The sequence below is a fragment of the Pantherophis guttatus genome, chromosome 7 (genome assembly GCF_059756535.1).
Source record: "Pantherophis guttatus breed Tessera chromosome 7, ASM5975653v1, whole genome shotgun sequence".
NCBI lineage: Eukaryota > Metazoa > Chordata > Lepidosauria > Squamata > Colubridae > Pantherophis > Pantherophis guttatus.
Window position 1 is genome coordinate 13,973,428 of NC_142069.1, and position 22,007 is coordinate 13,995,434.

Sequence of the window (22,007 nt, forward strand, 5' to 3'; positions counted from 1 at the left end):
GCCCCCCACGCGGGTTGAAGGCTGGCTTCTGCGAGCGCGCGCGCGCGGTATGGTGGCGGTGGGGAGCTGCGCTGAATCCTATGGTCCCGTTTCGATCCCGTCTCCCGATTTCCCCGGGCGAAGGTTGCTGGGTGTGTGTTTGTGTGTGTGGAGAATTCTCACGGGTGAAAATGGGAGGCGTTTGTTGGGGATTCTCACCTAGGCTGTCGGGATTTGGTTGTGTGTGTGTGTAATTTTAAGGGTGGGCAAGATGTGATATTGTGTGTGTGTGTGTGTGTGTGTGTGTGTGTGTGTGTGTGTGTGTGTGTTAAGCCAGAATCTGTGGGATTTGCTACCTGTGGCTTTTCTGTTCTGTAACCTGAGCATTCAGTAGTAGACACTCCTGTCGTTGGTCCTCCCAGCTCGATTTTTCATTATTATTATTATTATTATTATTATTATTATTATTATTATTATTATTATTATTATTATTATTATTAAATCTTTAGTGAGATTCACAACCTTTGAGGCTGGTTAATAGCTCAGCAGCTCGAGTCCTAACCAGGGACCTAGGAACTGTTAAGGTATCGTTGGAGGATGTAAGCTGTTCCGAGTAAGGTGGTTTTTGTCTGGCAAATTTAGAATTTCTAAATTTTGTAGTTCAAGTCCAGCAAATTTAGAATTTCTAAATAGTGGGGTAGCCCTTTGGGTATTGCTCCAAGGGCTCCAATTACAATCGGGACAACACACGATTTCTTTTTCCACAGTCGCTCAACTTCAATAATAATAATAATAATAATAATAATAATAATAATAATAATAATAATAATAATAATATAATACACAAAAATGACAATATACACAGCAAACGAGATGACCATGCTGGATTTCGTATCCCAAATCACTAGTCGAACACTTCCCAAGCGTTGCTGCTATAATAATAATAATAATAATAATAATAATAAATAATTATTATTATTTAATCTTTAGTGAGATTCACAGCCTTTGAGGCTGGTTAATAGCTGAGCAGCTCGAGTCCTAACCAAGGACCTAGGAACTGTCAAGGTATCGTCGGAGGATGTAAGCTGTTCCGAGTAAGGTGGTTTTTTGTAGAGTCAAAATGTTCAAGTCCGGCAAATTTAGAATTTCTAAATAGCGGGGTAGCCCTTTGGGTATTGCTCCAAGGGCTCCAATTATAATCGGGACAACACACGATTTCTTTTTCCACAGTCGCTCAACTTCAATTTGCAAGTCCTGGTACTTTGTGATTTTTTCTTGCTGCTTATCTTCAATCCGTGCATCACCAGATATTGCAATGTCAATGAACCATACTTTGTTCTTTTCAACTATTGTTATGTCAGGTGTGTTGTGGACTAAGTGCCTGTCAGTCTGAATCCTAAAGTCCCACAAGATCTTGAGTTTCTCATTCGCTAAAACTTTCTCAACCTCATGTTCCCAGTGGTTTTTGCTGTATTATTATTATTATTATTATTATTATTATTATTATTATTATTATTTTGCAAGAAAGGCTTGGCTTTGTGCTGTGGGTTTTGCGTGACTTGTCCTCTTCTTTGATGCACTGGCCCTTGACACTCCTGCCCTGGGATGGGCTGGATTTCAGCTTTCCTAATCTTTCCCTGGCATGGTTGATGAACAACTAATCTGAGTTAGAAGCCAGTAACAAGGTTAGAATCGATCTCTCCCATCCTCCCAAAACAGGTGAAGTTTTCCATAGGCTTTCTTTGGTTTGGGGCTTCTTATTTGGGTGAACACTTGTCATTACAGTTTTTCAAACCCTGCTTGACAGCTTAAGGTGTTTATTAAATTTAAATTAAATCGTGGTTTATTAAAATTAAGGATGGGCACACACTGTTAGTTTTTGCAACCCTATAAACTGGATCTCAGTGCACTTGTGTGGCTAAATATGAGAACATCTCCCAATTCAGAAACATCCCCCTGACTTTATTTACTTATTAAATTTATATGCGACCCATCTTACTGTCGAGGGATTCTTGAATGGCAAGTCCCACTTCGTTCAGCCAGTGTGCCAGAAAACTGATGCTGGTTGTGTATATTTACAGCACACAAAACTACAAGCTAGCCAACCTAGCTTTGGCCCAATGTGAACGCCCTCTGTATAATTAGGTGATGTTTTGGTGGGTTGTATAGATTCAGAAAAATGGGTAGAATTCTATTTGTGTTGTGCAGATATACTTTGGGGGAAACGGGGCCTGGAGATTTGTCCATCTCCTGATAATACTTTTGGCCCCTATTTATGGGTGAAATGTGTGTGTTTTGTCTCCTATATAAGGGCTTGTGATTAAGAAAGAAAAGAAAAGCTTCAACTGGTAATATAATTGTATGTACAATAATTGGTACATACCAGGGGTGGGTTCTACTTACTGTACCTTTACTACCGGTTCACAACGGGGCCGCACGCATGCACAGAAGCTTCCTGATGATGTTGGAGTCAGTGGGCGGAGCCTCCCACCAGTTTTACTACCGATTCTTGCGAACCGGTCCGAACTGGGAGCAACCCCACCACTGGTACATATAGATAATTGGTAGGACAGTTGTATGTATGGTATAGCTAGACCTCTCTTAAAGCACCATATTGTCTATCACAATTGCTGAATTTGCACAGTGCCCTAAAGCAATGTTTCTCAACCTTAGAGACTGTAAAATTTGTGGGTTTCAATTCCCAAAATTCCCTAGCCAATCCTTCTGGATAGGGAATTGTGGGAGTTGTTGAAGTCCACACAATTGCCAATGTTGAGAAAAAATGCCCTAAAAGTACAGTACTTTTCTATGTTACTTCCATCCCATCCAGCTCTTTAACTGAGATGGTCTTATCATCCCATCTTATAATGGGAATCCAGATTGGATGCCATCTTTGGGATTTCTGGAAATTTATAAAACCTGAGGAAGTTCTTTTCTGGCTCATTCTGTAACCAACCTCACTACCTGCCTGGATTGGAATGAAGTAACTCCTTTTCATTATTAGCTTCTCAACGGTCTGTATTTAAAGCAGGGGTGAAATCCAGCAGGTTCTGACAGGTTCTGGAGAACTGGTAGCGGAAATTTTGAGCAGTTCGGAGAACCAGCAAATACCACCTCTGGCTGGCCCCAGAATGGTGTGGGAATGGAGATTTTACAGTATCCTTCCCCTGGAGTGGGGTGGGAATGGAGATTTTGCAGAATTATAAGACAATTCCCCATTTATTCCTTCTGTCTCCTGCTTTATCCCCAGTTGCCAATCCAAGAGAATTATGTGCCTTTGAGTCAGTGTTCATTCTTGGTGATTTCCTGGACAGGTCCTTGCAGTATTCTTGGCAAGACTTTGGAAGTGGTTTGCTCTTGTCTTCTTCTTCTTCCTGGGGCTGAGTGAGAAGGATTGACCCAAGGTCAGCCAGCTGGCTTCATGCCTAAAGTGAGTTGACTCACAGTCTTCCAGTTTCTGGCCTGTTGCCTTAACCACTACACCAAACTGTCTCTTTAATCCAAAGGAACTCCTCTCTTTTTTTTATGCCATGATGGCTGAGTTAGTTCAAGAAACTTTCACACAGGACTTTGTGAAAGGAGTTCTGAGGATCCAAGTTTAGAATATCTGTTGAGTCACCCTTGTCTACACGTTCGTTGACACCTTCAAAATTCTCAAGATTTAGACCTGACTTACTTTGAATAAAGTTGGGGGAGAGAGGTCTCATGGAGTTTGCTTATTTCTACTTTTCTACCATCTTTCTTGTTAAACTGACGGTCACCAGCCTGCTTTCTTGCCCATTTTTAGAAATGGTGTTTATATTGGCACTACATCAGTTGTCCTGTCAATTCAGCTTCTACAGTTTGGTGCTGTGTTGCTGGAGCGACTGCTGAAGGACTGAAATTGGGCAGCCAATAAATTTAAATCAATAAATATTCCATTTATTACTGTGGGTAAATGCTTCATGGATTTCTTAGTTTCCACATGGATATAAAATAAATGCATAGAGACACTTAACAGGAATCTAGCTGGACTGTTACTTTATGTGCTGGATTGATGGCCTTGTTTTGGAATCCTTTTGAACATCACAGTCCCTCTGCTTTCCTGCACTGATCTGCGTGAGCAGGGGGTTGGACTAGATGACCTCCAAGGTCCCTTCCGACTCTGTTACTGCTACTGTAAGATCTCAAGAAATTATTAGGTAGCCTTTTTAAAACTGAACAGCTTTCAGATTTGCCAGATTGAATGGCAACTGTTGTATTCTTGTTTTCCAAAACCCTTTCTTTGCTTCTGTCAATCAATTGGAATAGAGCTGGAAGGGACCTTGGAGGTCTTCTAGTCCAACCCCCTGCTCAAACAGGAGACCCTATACCACTTCAGACAAATGGCTGTCTAGTCTTTTCTTAAAAACCTCCAGTGATGAAGCCCCTACAACTTCTGAAGGCAAGCTGTTCCACTGGTTAATTGTCCACACTGTTAGGAAGCTTCTCCTTAATTCCAGATTGCTTCTCTCCTTGAGTAGTTTCCATCCATTGTTTCTTGCCTTGCCTTCTGGTACTTTGGAAAATAGGTTGACCCCCTCCCTTCTTTGTGATAGCCCCCGAGATATTGGAATACTGCTATCATGTCACCCCTAGTCCTTCTTTTCTCTAGATTGGCCATACCCAGTTCCTGCAATCATTCTTCATATGTTTTAGTCTCCAGGACTTTAATCATCTTAGTTGCTCTTCTTTGCACTTTTTCCAAAGTCTCAAACATCTTTTTTGTAATGTGGTGTCCAAAACTGGATGCAGTATTCCAGATGTGGCCTTACTTTATAAAGCGGTACCAATACTTCATGTGATGTTGATTCTATGCCTCTGTTTATACAATCAAGGATTGTATTAGCTTTTTTTTTTGGCTGAAATGTACTTTTTGTTGTTTATGTATGGCTGCCATTCAAAGAGGAAGATCAGCCTTATACATTTGAACCTCAATCCGTAGTGAGGAAGGGTTGTTCATACGTTCGATTCTTTCTGAGTCCTTAGAGAAATGTATTGGGTGATGCTTATGATTTTGATTCGCATAATAAGGGGATTATGAATAAAGTAGTGCATGCAATCTTATTTCCTATGAAAGCAGTTTTCTGTCCATTTGGACTGTCTTTGCCTAAAATTCTGCTAGCCACTCAAGGGAAACAAGTGAATTCTGAGTTGTGTTTATCTTCTTTATCATCCATATTAGTAGCAAAACAACCATAGTTCGCCAGTGCCGCCTACTCACGTGTCCTTTTTGAATTTTCCAACCTAACCGCCAGACCTGGTGTTTCCTATAACTTTCCATCAGAGGTGGGTTTCAGCAGGTTCTGGAGAACCGGTAGCGGAAATTTTGAGTAGCTCAGAGAACCACCTCTGATTGGCCCCACCCCCATCTATTCTCTGCCTCCTGAGTCCCAGCTGATTGGGAGGAAATGGGGATTTTGCAGTATCTTTCCCCTGGAGTGGGGTGGGAATGGAGTTTTTACAGTATCCTTCCCCTGATATGCCCACGAAGCCACGCCCACCAAGCCACACCCACCGAACTGGTAGTAAAAGATTTTGAAACACACCACTGCTTCCCATCAAAAAATTCATCCCATGCCACGTTTTTAATTTTCACTTTGGAGATGAGTTCCATTAGGTGCGAGATTTATTCTATTGTCCCATTCTATTTCCAATAGAACACTCAAATCCACCGAGGAGGAATCTTCCTTGTGTATTTTCTCTTTATTTTGCACAAGGTTTTTTCGGTCCCTCTGAAATATGGGTTCCTCAGGAAGAGATGCTATTGCTGCAAATTTTGTCATGATTGTCTCAGAACAATATAGGGTTGTTGTTGTTGTTTTAGGAGCACTGCTTGAAATTCTCCAGACTGATTTTGGGGAGATATGACACATTTCATCTCCACTTGTGGAGTGCTAGATAGCTTGCAAACAATACCCAATTCTTTTGGGGAAAAAGAGTGGGAACTGAGATTTCTTGAAGGCAAACTAGAACTTTATTTTTCTCCCCCAAAAGGTAGGAGTCAGTATTTCGAAAAGAATTGCGTAGTTTTAATATACCTATAATTATCCATCCCTTGCAGTTTTCTCCTTGTTCTGGTTTTTATTTTGTTTTGTTATGCATGAGCACATAACACGTTACAGACAGGGTGGATAAAAATCAATGATTTTTTTAAAAAAATAAAAAAAAATCAGATTTTTTAAATTTAAATCTGATTTTTTTATTTAAATCGGATTTTTTTGATTTTTATCAAATTTATTTTAATAAAAAAATTTTTGGGGTAAAAATCTATCGTAAGATAGTTTTCTATTTAAGATACATAAATAATTTAGTTTATTCAGCATGAAATGGAGCTTAGTTATGTAGCATGAGGCTGTATATTCTGCAACACTGGGATTATCAGTGAGTCAACAGTGGGTCAAAGGAGTAGCAGAGATGACAGTTGCTCTTTAAAAATTATGATTTAAATCGAGTTGATTTAAATCAAGCCTTTTTACTAGTGATTTAAATCATCATTTAAATTGTGATTTAAATCAACTCGATTTAAATCAAATCCACCCTGGTTACAGATAGTCCTCAAATCCACAGGATCAGAATTTCCACTGCTAGCTAGATGGCCATTAAGTGAGTCTGATTTTAGAACCTTTTTTTTTTTTGCCACAGTTGTGAAATGAATCATTTTAGTTGTTAAGTAGATCATGCAGTTGTTAAGCGAATTTGGGTTCCCTCTTTGACTGCTTGTCAGAATCTGGCTGGGAAAGTCTCAAAGGGCAATCACGTGACCAAGGGATCCTTCGAACATCGTAGATACATGCGCCTGCATATTTGTCACGTTGATTGTGAGGATACCATGACAATTGTATACGCGAGGACTAGTTGTAAGTCACCTTTTTTAAATGCTGTTGTAACTTTGAACAGTCGCTGAATGAATAGTTGTAAGATGAAGACTACCTATATAGGATTTTGCCCACATGAGCAACAGAACAGCCTGAACAATAGAAATATGTAGAATGTCCATTTATACAGGTAGTCCTCAATTTACAACAGTTCATTTAGGGACCGTTCAAAGTTACAACGGCATTGAAAACAGTGACTTATGACCGTTTTTCACCCTTGTGACATTTGTAGCATCCCCACGATCACGTGATCAAAATTCAGATGCTTGGCAACTGACAACTCAACAACTGTTGCTATGTCCCGATCACCTCTTGTAACTCTTCAACAAGCAAACCAATGGGGAAGCCAGATTCACTTAACAACCGTGTTACTAACTTATCAACTGCAGTGATTCACTTAACAACTGTGTCAGGAAAGGTCATAAAATGGGGGAAAGCTCCCTTAACAAACACCTCACTTAACAACAGAAATTTTAGGCTCAATCATGGTTGTACTTTGAGGATTACCTGCATGAGTATAATCTAAATGTATGCCTAAAATTTGCTGACATTATTTGAAAAGAACATTTCTGCCAGAGGAATAGTGTTTTGTTAACTCCTGGGAACTTTTGTCACTACAGTACTTCGTTCAAAGCTGGATTTTTCTGCACTGTACTGTAGAGCTGTTGGAAACAGATTTCCGTAAAGACTGTTTTCAGTTTGACTAATAGAGCACAGAGATTTAGTTGGCTGTTTCCCATTCCAGGAAAAGGCTCCTCATCCAGGCTTTCTGAGAATATGGAGTGAGACTTGCTTGGATTGTCATGAGCAAAGTGGAAGAGGATGACCCTGGATGAGTTTCATGGAACTGTTGGAATAGGGAAGGGGTGTCAAACTCAAGGCCCGGGGGCCGGATCCTGCCTATGGGGTGCTTAAATCTGGCCCGCGGGGCTGTCCTGAAAACAGCGAAGGACTGGCTCACGGTGCCTCTGCCAAAGAAAAGGGAGTTTGAGAGGGCCGCGTGTGGCTCTCCCAAGCTCTGTTTATGCTGGCAGAGGGTTGCAGGAGGCCGTCGCAGCCGAAAACGGAGCTCGGGAGCCCGTTTTCACTGGCAGAGCACTCGGACCACCACAGATGCCCTGACACGAGTAATGTCGAGCTGGCCATGCCCCCTGGCCATGCCCACCCCACCCCCGAGATAAAACACAACCCTGATACGGCCCTCAATGAAATCGAGTTTGACACCCCTGGAATAGGGCATGCATGGATTTAGTCTTCAAAGCAGTGTTTCTCAACTTTAGCCTTTTAAAGATCTGTGGATTTCAACTCCCGGAATACCCATGGCTTGGTTAGATTTTCTGGGAGTTGGAAGTCCACACATCTTAAAGCGGCTCAGATTGAGAAACATTGCTCCGAGTTATCCTCTTACGAACATGGCAGCAATCACTCCTACCTACTACAAAGCCCTTTCTCTAGTTTCCCTTCCCCTTTTCTCAAGGGTTTATCTCTTTCTGGAGTTTTTTCTGGAGTTTAGCTCAATCGAGCAAAGATCTCCTACCCCTCTTGACAATGATGTATGCCTTTTCTCTCTGAAGGAATAACTCTTTCCTTACTTCTTTAGCCTGGTTGTTCCAGATCAGCATCCCAGCCTTGAGCAAAATTTTTTTTAAAAAAAAAAACCAAAAGAGGACATCCACTGATATCTCTAGAGCCAGCAGGCTCCTCCATCAGGATCAGAGAAATGAATGTCTACTTTTAAGTGGCATTGACTGCAGCTTTTAAAAAATAAATCTGAGCTATGGTCACACATGTGAAGGAAACGGATTTATTTTCAGAAGCAATTAGGATGCATTGTCTTAACAAGGTCTGCCCTTATCAAAGCATTCACCTGGCCTTTTGGAAATTCAATATTTCTGACATTCACGTTGGCATCTCTGGGAGGAGGGAGAAGTTGAATCTAGGTGTGGGTCTATCCAAGTGTCCATGTACACAGTGTTTCCATATGAATGAGAACAACAAACCCTAATTCTCTTGCCAAAATAAACAGTCACATAATCTGGTTTCAGCTCAATATACTGTGCACACACAGCCGCTGTGTTTATAGATCAGTTTCTAGCAGTGTTGTATAAACCTAGCCTATTGCATTTAATTCTGCAAAATATGATTAAAGAAACCACGGCTTAATTTTATCTGTGAACCCAGTCTGTATCACTGTTGTTCAAGTCCAAATTACTACCCCACTTCGTTAGGTGTAGTTCACACATGGTAAAAATCTATAAAGTGCCGTATTTTTCAGACTATAAGACTCACTTTCCTCCCCCCCCCCAAAAAAAGTGGGTGGAAATGTCTGTGCGTCTTATAGAGCGAATGTTGCTGAAGCCCCGCCCACCCGCTGGCCCTCCATAGGTGGCAGCGATCACCGCAGCCTGGAACAGCTGATTGTCGGTATTCCGGGAGGCCGATCCAACCGCCAATCAGCTGCTCTTACTAAATCAGGCTGTGCTGAAGCTGACCAGGCTGTTTGCTGGCAGAGTTTCTTTTTCTTGTTTTCCTCCCCAAAAGCTAGGTGCGTCTTATAGTCCGGAGCGTCTTAGAGTCCAAAAAATACAGTAGTTATTTTAGTTTTGCGTTACCGCATTCTAAGAGTCTAGCCAATGGTGGCTTGCTTAATAAATGTAAACATACCATGGTTATGAAATACAAACCCAGTTCAAATTTTGAATCTCTCAGAAGGCTGGAAACTTCCTTTAGCTGATGGTCAGTGGAGTAACTGATGTTACTGGTTCTGTTCCCACTTTTCCATGTTCTTTTATCTAAAGATTTTCTGCTTTCTAGCTAATATAAATCGCACGGCACAGCTGATCATCGGAAATACCAGTTTGTCTGAGCCGGTAGCAATTTTTTATTACCAGTTCTCCTGAACTGGTCTGAACCGGTAGCATTTCACCCTGTCTCAACCCTTCTGCTGATGGCCCAGGGTGACTTCCTTGTTTTATTGGAAACAGTGTAGTCCATGGTACATCTGTCCAGACCAGTCTTTCTCAACCTTGGCAACTTTAAGATGTGCGTAAATTGACACATTTTAAAGTTGCCAAGTTTAAGAAACATTGGTCTAGACTTTTGTAGTTGGAAAATAGTAGAGTGCACTTAGCAGCATCTCTACCCAACTGATCTTCAGGTAATGTTTTGAGCTGCTTTGGGTTCCTTGACAGTACCAGGCTTTGGGGCTATTTTAAAGGGACCCAAAACAGACTTTTCTGCAACAGTAGATCCATTTTCACTCAAAATTCTTCGTGCAGGAAAAGTCCTGAAGATTGTGTGGTATGTACATAACATGTTGTGAAGTTCTTGGTGTGTTCTGAGCTCAGTTGTTTTACCGGCAGATGTTTCTTTACCCAATTAGTTAACATCAGTATGCGTGAATGTGGAAGTGCAACAAATCCCACAGTTACACTGATAGTGCTAAATAGTTGAGTAACAAAACATCTGCAAAAAAACCCAACAACCAAGCTCTGAGATCATCAAGAACTTCACACTTATGCGAAGAATATGCAAATATTCTCTTCTATTGGAATATAATTGTTTTGGCTGACAGCTCTAACCTTCCATGTATATTGTACTGGAAACATCTAGAGCAGGGGACTGCAACCTTAAATACTCAAAGAGCCATTTGGACCTGTTTCCCACAGAAAAGAAAACACCGGGAGCCACAAAACCTGGGTGGGCGTGGCCAACTCGACGTCACTCACTTCCACCAGTCACATGACCCCCTAGCCACACCTACCCAGCCAGTCATTAGGGCAGAGAACCAGTTGTTAAAAAACACTGGGAACCACAAAATCCTTTTGATATATCTCTCTCTCCCCTCCCTCCCTCTCTCCCCCCCTCTCTCTGTATCTCTGTCTCTGTCTCTCTCCTCCTCTCTCTGTATCTCTCTGTCTCTGCCTTGGCCGCTTCTCCCATTCCCCTGCTGTCACCCTTACCTTCTCAGGCCAGGCGAGGAGTGACTGGGAGGGTAGGGTGAAGGGCGGGGCCAGCCAGTGGTGGGATCACCTGACAGGGAGCCACAGCAGAGGGCCCAAAGAGCCACATGCGGCTCCGGAGCCGCAGGTTACTGACCCCTGATCTAGCGTCTACTATGAGCTTATAGCACAACAAAGTCATTTGCAATTCTGAGAAATACAGTGATCAACTCTCCAGGGCAGAGGAGGCCTGAGAAGAGGGCAGTCTTGTCTTATCAACAAAGAATACAGCCGTGGCAGATACCAGAGTCTGAATGCAACTGGTCCTTTTCATGCAGCCAGCCTCCCTATCAGTCTAGCACAGCAGCACTGGATGAATGTGGCTTGTCCGAAACAGCATGGAGATGAGGTGGTCAGTGGCCATAAATAGCACTTTTGTTCCCTGTTTGTATGCGGCAAATAATGTTTTACTTAGTTTGGAAATAGATTTTTTTTGTGATGGGGAATAGTATTGATCACTTTGTATGCTTACGTGCGTTCACTTGTTTCTTCAAGCTATTTCTATTAAAATTGCAGAGATCTAATCCAAAAGACTTGAGGGCTAGGACAACCTGCATTTCAGTGATGCAAATAAAGAGATAGGGCGGAAATTTGTCTGTGGCAAACCATCTTTAACACTGATGCTCAACCTGAAACCCTGATTTGCATGCCATTCCCCATATATATGCTTTCAAGAGTATAGTGGCTTTCAAACTGACTGGTGAAGTGTAATGTTTGTGTAACAGGACGAGAAAATGGGGAGGTAATCACATTCTTCATATTTAATGTGCATAAAGTTAGATAAAATGTAAATCCAAGTTTGATTCTGTGCTAACCTATTTGCTTAGCTCACGTTGTAGAGTGCTCTCTGCTTCTCACCCTAAAACCTGAACCCCTGGACATGAAACAAGTAGGAAAAAAAGATAGACATCAAATACAAAGTTATGTCCTTGGAACAGTTGTCATTGTTGACCTACGAACAATGGAACTTAAGATGACGAGTTGATTTTCAAGGAAGTCAGAACTGGTTGTGTTTCTGAAGTCATCAGAAATATTAAATAGAGAGGAACAAGGAAGAAGAGAGTTGAGGTCATCTTACAATAAAAGGTGACCCTGAAAATCATGGGTTGGTGCAGGATACAAATCAGAACACTATTCCATGAGCTACCTATTATGGTTTGTAAATCATGATTTATGATTCAGTTAATGTGTGAACTCACCCAATTTAACATATCACTCTATGACAATGTGTTAATTTGTGGTTGCTTTTAGCATGTTGTATGTATGAATTAGTCTTTACTTAAAATCATGCCAATGCTACGCCATTGTTGGTCATCTAGGCCACAGTGACTTGGCTGGTATAATAAATAGAACCACAACGTGACTTTTGACTTAGCACAGAGGTATAAACCCAACCAATACTGTATATTCAATAACTCTTTTTAAAAATAATTACATATTAGCATACACTGTGAATCCCATCACATACTTTTGTGCCCATTCATAATGTGCTTTGAACTGGAAGTGAGATCTGGCATGAATTAAACCTCTCTGGGAAAGGATCTTTTGAGAAAATTATATGTTGGGGAGAATTTTTTACCTCAGCCAATTTCTCTTGATAAGTTCTTACATGAAGATTTTTTTTCCCTGCATTGGAGAAGATTCCGCCATGGTATGCCGTCTGCAGTGATGGGTTTCAAAATTTTTTACTACGGTTCTGTGGGTGTGGCTTGGTGGGCATGGAATGGCTTGGTGGGCGTGGCATGGTGGGTGTGGCAGGGGAAGGATACTGTAAAATCTCCATTCCCCTCCCCACTTTGGGGCAAAGTTACTGCAAAATCCCCATTTCTTCCCGATCAGCTGGGACTTGGGAGGCAGAGAATAGATGGGGGCGGGGCCAGTCAGCATTTTTACTACCAGTTCTCCGAACTACTCAAAATTTCTGCTACCGGTTCTCCAGAACTGGTCAGAACCTGCTGAAACCCACCTCTGGCCCTCTGCCCATACCGTTGGAACTTTGAACGGTCACTAAACGAATGGTTAGTAAATCAAGGACTACATGTATCTCCAGAATCAGTAGCATGGATGTCTTATTTTGGAGAATGGCAAAGTTTCAATCATCTACCTCAGCATTAGATTTACAGCACGAAGAAATGGAAGATGCCAAAAGAATAGAAAAACATATGACTGATTGGAAGTATTGTATTTCCAAAGGTTTGATATCCGAGAAGAACATGCTAAAATATACATACAGCATATTAAAAAGTGTTGAAAACTCTCTTTTTAATTTAGAGCTGTTTTGGACATCTGGATGAAAGCCATAATGTTAACTGTAAAGCGCAAGATACTTAAATCGATGCTCCAGAAGTCATGATTAAAAAGCCAGTTTAAGGGAGCTTTCTCTTATAATCTGTCAGTGACCAGTTTTGACCTAGCAGTAAATATCTTCTTTATGGATATAGTTCTATAGAGAAGGTTACTTCCTGAGAATAATAGGGCCTATTCATTTATATCACCCCTCCCCCAATCAGATAGATTAAAAAAATATATGGTGGACTTCAATTTCAATAATCCTTAACCAAAATAGTGTCTGGCTAGGTCTTGAAGGGCTGACTTAGCTGTAGCAATGCAACCTCTTTTTCTTTTCTTTTTCTTTTTTTGCAGATTCTGATTTCATTTATCCTGAAGTTCTATTTTTCAAAGAGTTGGAACCACAGGAAGCCATAAAAAAGTCAGGGTCGGCATTGCGATGCATCTCTAACCCTGTTCCTTCTGTCCATGTATATACAAAAGGGGGAGGGAATGCATCCAGATGTGGCTTCCACCATCTTGGCCTTGTTTACTCTGCCTTCCTCCTGCAGATGTGGTTCCTTTTGATAGTGTGGCAGTTCTTTGTACTCCTTTGATCTTCATAACTATTTTGCAAAAAGGGAGAGAGTGCCTGACCCCGAAATCTGTCACTAAGCTTTAGGGCAAGGTGGGGATTTTGAATTTTTTATTTTATTTTTATTTTTAATTTATTTCGAATTTATATACCGCACCTTCTCCCGAGGGACTCAGGGCGGTGTACAGCCAGATAAAAACATACAATACAAACATTAAAAACAATTAAAAGGATATATATTAATTTGGCCCCAATTTAAAATAACAAACCAATTAAAAATATTTTAAAAATATGTTAAAAAATATGTTAAGCCAGCCCGGCTTGCTGAAAAAAGAAAGTTTTAAGGGCATGGCGGAAGGCACCGAGGTCTTGGATTCTCCTTATCTCTGGAATTTTGATCTATTTATCCTCTTCCAACCTGCTGGCTACCATGTTAATTTTGCTCTTTTGACTCAAGCAAGCTGGGCAGATCTGCCAACTGTTTTTCCTTCCTCCCTGGTGTTATAAAATTTATCTGTGCTGTGGGTATGGTCCCTTAGCATTTTGGCATCTCTAAGCAAGCTTTTGCTCTGAGTTGTTTTACGATACCTTTGCAAGCCATTGGATGTTATAAAAAGCTGGGGCATAGTCAGAACAACAGAGTTGGAAGGGATCTTTTAGCCCTGTGCTGGCGAATTTATAGCACGGATGCCAGAGGTGGCACACAGAGCCCTCTCTGTGGGCATGTGTGCCGTCGCCCCAGCTCAGCCAGCTGGTCATTGAGTTTCCAAGGCATGCATGCGCGCCAGCCAGCTGGTTGTTGGGTTTCTGGCGCTCTAGGACGCACGCATGGACACACACACACACACACGGGCCTTCCAGTTTGGGCACTCTGTGCCTAAAAGGTTCACCATCACTGTTCTAGTCCAACCCCCTGCTATGGCAGGAAACGTTATACTATTTAAAGACAAATGGTTGTCCAATCTCTTCTTAAAAACTTCCAGTGTTGGAGCATTCACAATTTCTGGAGGTAAGTTGTTCCACTGATTAATTGTTCTCAATGTTAGGAATTTCCTCCTTAGTTCTAGGTTGCTTCTCTCCTTGATTAATTTCCATCCATGGCTCTTGTCCTGCCTTCAGGTGCTTTGGAGAATAGGTTGACTCCAGGGATGAAATCCAAATTTTTGCCCCAACCGGTTCTGTGGGCGTGGCTTGGTGGGCATGGCAGGGGAAGGATACTCCACAAAATCTCCATTCCCACCCCAATCTAGGGGAAGGATTCTGCAAAATCGCCAGTCCCACCCCATTCCAGGGGAAGGAAACTGCAAAATCCCCATTCCCTCCCCACTCCTGGGGGAAGGATATTGTAAAATCTCCATTCCCACACAACTCTGGGGCCAGCCAGAGGTGGTATTTGCTGGTTCTCTGAACTAATCAAAATTTCTGCTACCGGTTCTCCAGAACCTGTTAGAACCTGCTGGATTTCACCCCTGGTTGATTCCCTCTTCTTTACGGCAACCACATAAATGTTGGAACACTGCTATAATGTCACTTCTCTTCCTTCTTTTTACTAGACTAAACATACCCAATTCCTGTAGTTGTTCTTCATATATTGTAGCCTCCAGTCCCCTAATCATCTTTGTTGCTTTTCTCTGAAAGTTGGTTTATATCTAACTGGTTCTGAGAACATGTTAAGCGCTAATATGCTTAGTACAGAGATGCGCAACCAACCATCCTTCTGCTGATGCTGTAATACAATGCCCAGGTTCTCTAGAAGCAGAAATGCATGTAAAATGCTAGGAGATGTTTTGCATGCCTGAAGGCCATAACTTACTGTACCTCCTCATAGGTTAGTAAATCAGATTAACTAAATTAATTGTGATTTAACCAATTTTTTTTAATTTTTTTATTGAATTTATATACCGCCCTACTCTCAAAGGACTCAGGGCGGTGAACAGCCATAGAATAAAACATATAAATACAAAATTTAAAATAAAATAAAACGAATTAAATAATTTGGCTGAACAAATTTAAAACCCCAATAATTTAAAACCAAATTTAAAATTTCCATTTAAAAAGGGGAAAGACTTAGGTCAGGCCAGCTTGATGAAATAAGAAAGTCTTGAGCGTGCGACGGAAGGTACGCAGATCCGAGATCCTCCGTATCTCCGGGGGAGCTCGTTCCAGATAGTAGGTGCCCCCACAGAGAAGGCTCTCCTTAAATCTGATTAAGCAAGCCGTACTTTAAAATCAGCACAGCAAATTAGGTCTTTGACCCATCAAACCCAGCAGAGTTGTTGTTCAAATAAGATCTTTCTCAGCCCTTCCCTTATGAAATCTTCTAATCAAAACAAATTAAAACTGCGCAGCTGAACTCTAAGGTCAATGTCCACTTACTTCTGCCCATCCAGGATGTCCCAACAGGATGGGTATACTCCAAATCCTGTCAATCGAACAGTGTCACCTCGTGGTGATTCTGTGCTTGCCCTCTGAAACTTGATATATCTATCAAGAGATCTGTGCCTTTTCCACCCTTATGACATTTAGGAAACTTTTGAAAAATATCTAGTTGTTCTCCCAGGCTTTAGAATAAGGTGGTTGTGGAGCCCCATTTAGTTGTATTTAGTTATGTTTGTCTAGGGCTGGTGTGTATTGTTCTTTAAGTTGGCCAGGTTTTTTTCCTATGTATGATTTTTCTTCTTTTGTGCGTAAGCTACCCAGAGTTATCAAAGAGTTGGGCAGCCCCAACAATGGACTAAATAAATAAAACTCAAACTGGGGAACAGGAGGGGTCAAGCAGGCATAAGTGAGAATGTCCTGCAAGAAGGGGTGGGATTCAGCCGGTTCAGACTGGTTTAGGTGAACCGGATGCTAATTTTACATCTGGTTCGCCGAACTGGTAGTTGCAAGGACTGACTGGCCCCTCCCCCCTGCTCTGCCCCTCCCAGAAGTCTCCAGGTGGCCCATTTTGGATGCTGGTAAGTGCAGCGCCCCGGAGGCTCTGGGAGGGCGAAAAACAGGCCTCCCGGAAGTCTGGAAACGGGCCCATTTCCAGCCTCCGGAGAGCCTCCAGAACCCGGGGGAGGCCGTTTTCGTCCTCCCGGAGGCTCAATAAAAGCTTCTGGAGCTTGGGATGGATGAAAATGCCCCCTCCCACCATGATGCAGGAGGCTGAGTAGGCCACCCCCACCATGGCCACACAACTGGGCAGAGAAACGGCTGCTAAAATTTTTGAATCCCACTCCTGGTTTATAGCCTTGTGAGGTGTCTCCTGCCAAGCCAAGATCACTTTTATACTTGTCTACTCCAGAATGGAAAACTAACCCTTAGCATCTGCTTCAGTTTGCTCTCAGAGTTGACACCCAGATCTCAGAGACTCTGGATGGTGTTTACCTGATACCAATAGGAGTTTTCTGCCTGTAGCAACAAGGATAAACTTTTTTTTTTTTTTTAAAGGAAGTGCAACATTTGTCAGCGGACTGTGCTTTGGCAATGGGTAGGGCCAGCAAGAGGAAAAAAAACCTATTTAATTTTAAAAGCTGAATTAAAACCGACGAAATGACCATACCATTGATATTCCAGCTCCCCATGTTAATTATTTTTCTGCCCTGTCATCTTAAAACTTACAGTTGGTGATAATACTTTAATGGGTTTGGTGGAGGGGGGGGTACCCTCAAATCTTTATGTGGGGGGGGGAGTGCCCACATTGTTCCTCTTTTGAGTTACTGGCTTAGTTGACTCTATTCTATCTTATATGTCAATGTTTAATATTGAAAGTTCCATGCTGGTTGCCAGTTGTTTTCCAGGCTCAGCAAGTTGTGGGCTTATCCTTTAATCCTCTCATAGTGGAAATTTCAGAGGAGGGGGGAGTGGAAGGGAGACACTGCAAGACTGAAGCCTTAAACATTTAACTCCAATGCTGTGTTTTAAGCCTTAGCGTGGTTCCCCCATAGGTGATCTGAAGCTGCAGGGAGGCAAATGCGTGGCATTTATGCAAAGGGACTGGCAATAAAAGACTTTATTTCATTTTAAATAGACATCCTGGGTCTTCTCTTCACCCAGCAAAGTAGAGAAGTATACTTCCAGCATTACCCAAGTCATGGGGTGGAAGAGTAAATATGACGGGCTGTTTTATAAACCTAATTTAACTCTGTGTTAGAACACAACAGCCAGGGAGATTAGAGGCCCGTTAAGCCTAGGGCTCTCTGGAAAGAATGCAACAGCATTAGCTCCAATAACCAAATGCATGTTAATTTGCCAGCTTCTTCAGCTTGTATATAAATTAATTTCGCAGGAGGAAATTCTAGCTTAAAGGCATGTATAGCATCTGGTAACTGCATTGTGTTGCGCAGACTCTAGATAAAATGTGGGTTAAAAGCGATGATAAATGCACCCGCGCGCTTACAGATGGATTATTTTTTGGGTTATTTGTCTGCTGATTGTAGTGGAAAATGCCTGTACTTCTAAAAACCCTAGAGGTGGTGATGTTTTTCTAAGAGAATGGCAGGGTGTATGGTTTGCTTAATTTCTGGTTTGGATGCTACCGTTAGAGGAGTAGGAATTGTATCATTTAATTGTACTATTTTATTTCTGTTTTAGATTTGGGTGTGGGGGGGTGTCACCTGGTTCCAGAATGGCTTTGGCTGGTTTATAGTTTAAAAATTAAACATTTTGTCTTGAAAAAAACGTAATGACCTTTTTATTTTAAAGGATTGAACCTTTGTGTATATGTATGCCATTTTGTTTTTCCAAAATTTTGACAAGTTGTGTTTTGCATTGGTGTTTTGGCAAAGAGTTAATACATTGTAAGTCTGCACAACTCTTTTCCAACAAAGGAAAATTTCCTTTTAAAACATCCAACCCCATCCTTGAAATCTGGCCTGTTTCATAGCATCCTTCTGTCTATACATACTAGGGCTAGATCAGGGGTGAAATCCAGCAGGTTCTCACAGGTTCTGGAGAACCGGTAGCGGAAATTTTGAGTAATTCGAAGAACTGGCAAATACCACCTCTGGCTGGCCCCAGAGTGAGGTGAGAATGGAAATTTTGCAATATCCTTCCCCCAGGAGTGGGGAGGGACTGGCGATTTTGCAGTATCCTTCCCCTGGATTGGCGTGGGAATAGAGATTTTGCAGTATCTTGCCCACCAAGCCACGCCCACCAAGCCACACCATGCCCACCAAGCCACGCCCACAGAACCTGTTCCTAGTGCACGCATGCGTAGAGCTGCCAGAAGGCAAGAGTAGCTAAAACAAAAAGGACAACTCGGATCGAATACATTTAAATAAATCATCATCATCAGAGACTGAGTGAAATCAGCAGAGATGGGATAGTTGTTAATTTTGACTTTGTTCCCATATATCTAAATGCCACTTGACCTCCAGCAGTACTTTTCATGTGGAAAAGTACTTTTCATGTTTCTGATTAAAAATTGAAGATCGTGTTTCAGCTGGTTTAAGATCTTTTATTAAGGCTCAGTGTGTTAAACAAGAGGAACCTTGAGAGGGGGAGAGGTATAATGGTTCGTTGTTGTTCGTTGCGAAGTCATGTCCGACCCATCGCAATCCCATGACAAAGTTTCTCAGGCCTTTTTGTCTTCTACCATCCCCTATAGTCCATTTAAGCTCATGCCTACTGCTTCAGTGACTCCATCCAGCCACCTTGTTCTCTGTCGTCCCCTTTTTCTTTTGCCCTCCATCTTTCCCAGCATTAGGCTCTTCTCCAGTGAGTTCTTCCTTCTCATTAGGTGGCCAAAATATTTGAGTTTCATCTTCGGGATCTGGCCTTCTAAAGAGCAGTCAGAGTTTATCTCCTCTAGGACTGACAGGTTTGATGGCCTTGCAGTCCAAGGGACTCGCAGGAGTCTTCTCCAGCACCAGAGTTCAAAGGCCTCAATTTTTTGGCGCTCAGCCTTTCTTATGGTCCAACTTTCACAGTATAATGGTTAAAGGTGGACAGAAGTTGGGAGAACCCAGTTCAAGTCCATCTCAGCCACAGAAGATGGTTTTCATAATAGTCACTCTCAACTGAACTGAAAAATTAGAGGAAGGAAAGATACAGATGTTGTCTGAAGGAAAAACATAGAAAAGAATTATATTTCTTTACAAATCTAAACATAATTTGCTGTTAGAAATTAGTACTGGATTAGGGGTAGTAGAGCTAACCATGGTTTTCAGTATTTGTCAGTGTGGGATTGTCAGTGTGGGATAAAATATTGGATTATTGTCTGAACGTACTTAGCCAAAATTAAACAAAGTTATGGGTTTACTGGGATGTACCAGGACAGAGCTGATATTCCCTTAAAAATGAATGTGCGAATGTAGCTTGTAAATAGAACTTTGTGTTATCTTAACCTGGTTATTTATTTGATAAAGCATTGTTAAAGAAGTCATGGATTAGCACAATACATGAACTCTGCCACTGTTTCACACTCTGACATCTACCTTATGAGAAATAATAATTTACCTGCAAGCAGTGGTGGGATTCAGCCAGTTCGGGCTGGTTTGGGCGAACCGGTAGTTAAACTTCTAGCTCGCCCCATCCCGCCCCTTCCAGAAGTCCCCACGCACCACATTTTGGCTCCCAGGTAAGTGCAGGGAGGCCTCCTAGGCCCAAAACGGGGCGCAGGTGGTGTGCCCCTCCCCATGGCCCGTTTTTGTTCCCAGGAGGCTTCAGGGAGGCTTCCTAGGCCCGTTTTCACTTCCCAGGAGGCTTCAGGGAGGCGTCCTAGGCCCAAAACGGGGCATGGGGGGTGCGCCCCCCCCGCAGCCTGTTTTTGCTCCCAGGGGCGTGCAGGGAGGCCTACTAGGCCCAAAATGGGGCACAGGGGGGCGGTGCATCCCCCAGTGACCTGTTTTTGCTCCTAGGGGGGTGCAGGAGGCTGAGTGTTGCCTGTCACACACCCTGGCCACGCCCACCATGGCCACGCCCATCCAGTTGGTCATTAGGGCAAAGAAACGGTTGTTAAATTATTTGAATCCCACCACTGGCTGCAAGGATATTTTATGAGGAAGGCAGCTTAATGATGGCTCGCGAATCCAAGCCTTGTGGAGGATAAATCTTGATTTATGGCTTAATGCAACCTGTGAATCAAACATTTAAAGAGAATGATTTGATTAAATCATCGACAGGAGGTCATATAAATGGAATAAATAGCAAACAACTAAATAAATGCTTTGTACCCTTGAAATCATGTAGAAATGCTGATTTGCAAGACAAGCTTACAGATAGTGTGTTCTTCCTGTCATATATTCAGCCCTTAAATCCAATTTTCAGATCATGACATTTTCAAATCCTTACGTCAACTATTGCATTACAGACTTTTCCATCTTATTCTGGCTGTGGACAGATGAATGTCAAGCACCTTGCTAATTCACATTTGTTAAATTTAGAAAGACAGTGACAATTTTAAGAGGATCTTTAATCTACAACGAACCCCTGTTTCTGTGTATCTTGTCAGTTGGCATCCCTGCCAAAAACTGCTCCCTGGTTAAGGAGGCCGAGGGAAGTGGGGCGGGGGGGGAGGGGAGAGAGAGAGAGAGAGAGAGACCCTTTCACTGTTATTGTACTTAGAGTAGTAAACAAGATCTTATTTCCCCCCCACCCCCTTCTCCATCCTTTCCCATCCTTTGCTTTAAATATTCTCTGACCATAACTGAGTAATATTTCACATGGCCTTAATTAGAACTTTGCAATATGTAGCACATGGGTTTGAACGCAAATACATTCTCACTTCCTTGGAACAAGTTTTTAATATTGTATGAGTATTTCGTCTCTTCTTATACGAACCTCTGGTGGAAATGAACATGAAGAAGGCAAATGCATTCTACCCAAGCGTGTGTCTACCTGTTAAGAATAACTATAGGGTGGGGTGGGGTGGGGTGGGGAAGAACATCTGTGCAGTTGGTGACCTCCTTAAGTTCATTGACAATGTCACACACCTTTATTTGTCCTCTTATTACAAATATTTTCTTATTTTCCAGGGGAGGGAGGGAGGGAGGGAGGGAGGGAGGGAGGAAGGAAGGAAGGAAGGAAGGAAGGAAGGAAGGAAGGAAGGAAGGAAGGAAGGAAGGTTATAATGAGAGTGAGAGACGGCCTGAGGGAAGTCCTGCCTTAGCATGTGGCCACCACAGGTGCCCCCCAACATGAGTGACGTCAAGCTGGCCACATCCACCCTGGCCACGCCCCCCCCACCTGACTTGGGCTAGCAAAACAAACTAAAAAGCAAAACAAAAGGAGAAATGGTTTCCCTTTTGCATTGGTGCATGCAAGAAAGGACAGGAAAGGAAA

At 42.3% G+C, this 22,007-nt stretch overlaps 1 protein-coding gene across 2 annotated transcripts in view; it reads left to right on the plus strand.

The window, feature by feature from the left end:
- EPS8 (EGFR pathway substrate 8, signaling adaptor) overlaps positions 1–22,007 on the plus strand; it is a 173,211-nt gene that overhangs the window by 536 nt on the left and 150,668 nt on the right. The gene's annotated exons all lie outside the window — the stretch shown is intronic.